We start from the raw sequence: 1,725 nt of genomic DNA, 5'->3' as shown, positions 1-1,725 counted from the left end.
CCTAAGCAGGAGCTTTAGTCTGCTGAGCTGGCCAGCCCTAATTATATAACCTTGAGATCAGCCCAAGTTGCTCATGATGAGGTTGATTAGGCTTGTTTTCAAGAACTTTGGGATCATTGCTTGCAATGTTGATAGCTAAAATGAGCCTACACTTTTGTTTTTAGATGGCTTCATAATAGTTTTGAAGTTTTTCAAGCCTTTTTGTTTTTCTGCATTCTGAAAAAAATAATGTGAGAATTTGTTTTCTTTAAATGTTTGGTAGAAATCATTACTTGTGATATCTATAGGTTCTCAAAACATACTTTTTAAATTCATGGTATTGTATTTTTATTTTAACAATTTATGATTTGTACTTAATACTCTCTCTTTGTTTGACTCTAATATTTTGGTGATTCCTTAACATCAAACTTTTAATATTTTTAGTACTTAAAGCTAAAATTTTTGTTTGTTTGTTTCCTCCATCATTTAGTCCCCAACTAGTACTCTGGGTGGAAACCCCTAGAAGAAACTTTCACAGGATTAGTGACTGAGGGCTTAGGGCACAACCTTGTAGCACATGGCAGTCAACAGTGGGTGGCCCCGGGCCATTTTATTACTTGTTCCCTAAACCTCAGCTGCCTCATGAATAGCACCTACTTCATAATGATGACTAAATACATTAATGCAAAAGACAGTATGTGCCTGGGCCACGCTATACCCCCAACAAGTGCCAGTTGCCAGCTGCCGTTATTCACATGCCCATGTCACCACAGGGATGGAAGGTTTAACGGAAAAAATGTGTTTAGCCCCCAGGACAGGAGCTGCCCAGTTTGTCCCCAGGTGTTCCATCCTGGACAGCTGCTAGGTGGCTTTCATGTGCAAAACTGGGAAAAGCCATCTGAGCTACTTAGGTAGAAGGCACTAGCATTTAATCTTCCAACCTGACAGACCTAGATACATTCTTGTCAATGTAGAAGACTCTGTTGGGGGTGGCAGAGAAGGCAAGTTCGGTACCCCGGTTGCACTTCCAGCTCATGGCCTGGTCGTAGTCCTGAGGCAACTTCTGCTGCAGGTTGTCAGCTGCCGCCTTGCTGAGGGTCATGTTGGGCCTTGCAGTCATGCAAGGGGAGTGGCTAACCAAAGGGGACAGATTCTTAAGGCCACCCATAAGTTTGAGAAATTTCAGTTTCTGTTCTTTGTTTTTAAAATCTGCAGTATCCCACTGGCCAAACTGGGTTCCCATCCACTTCCTGGGTTCAGATGCTTCTGTCTTGCCTGACTCCTGATCAGCCTCTTCCTGCAAGGTCTTTCACCTCACCTGGTCTATGTGCACCTTGTCCATGTTGACTTTCTTCTCTATCACCACCTCAGGTCCGTATTTGGCTCCTCCTCCCAAGGGTCTACTGTTACCATGCCCTCTTTCTTCTTCTTTTCTGAGTCAGCTCAACAACTGGTTTTTCTTGCTTTTTCTTAACCTTTGTTTTCTTCTTCACTCTGGCTTTAGGGTGACATCCCAGTGGGATGTACCCTATAACCTCAATTCTGACTGGCTTTTTCCTTCCTTTCCTACGGTTGGTCTCCATGGACCTGGAGTGCTCAGCACAGCCTGAGAGGGAGTGCTCAGCACAGCCTGAGAGGGTGTCTTCCTCCCTCCTGGTGAATCTTCTTCTTCTTCTTCTTCTTCTTCTTCTTCTTTCTTCTTCTTCTTCTTCTTCTTCTTCTTCTTCTTCTTCTTCTTCTTCTTCT

General features: G+C 43.5%; 1 pseudogene; it reads right to left on the bottom strand.

Annotated features, from left to right (window-relative positions):
* Positions 1–907: 907 nt before the first annotated feature.
* LOC101580235 overlaps positions 908–1,725 on the bottom strand; it is a 7,832-nt pseudogene continuing 7,014 nt past the window's right edge.

This window comes from Octodon degus, unplaced genomic scaffold (assembly GCF_000260255.1).
Source record: "Octodon degus isolate 3935 unplaced genomic scaffold, OctDeg1.0 scaffold00066, whole genome shotgun sequence".
NCBI classification, from domain to species: Eukaryota; Metazoa; Chordata; class Mammalia; order Rodentia; family Octodontidae; genus Octodon; species Octodon degus.
This window is presented reverse-complemented; position numbering and strand designations above follow the sequence as displayed.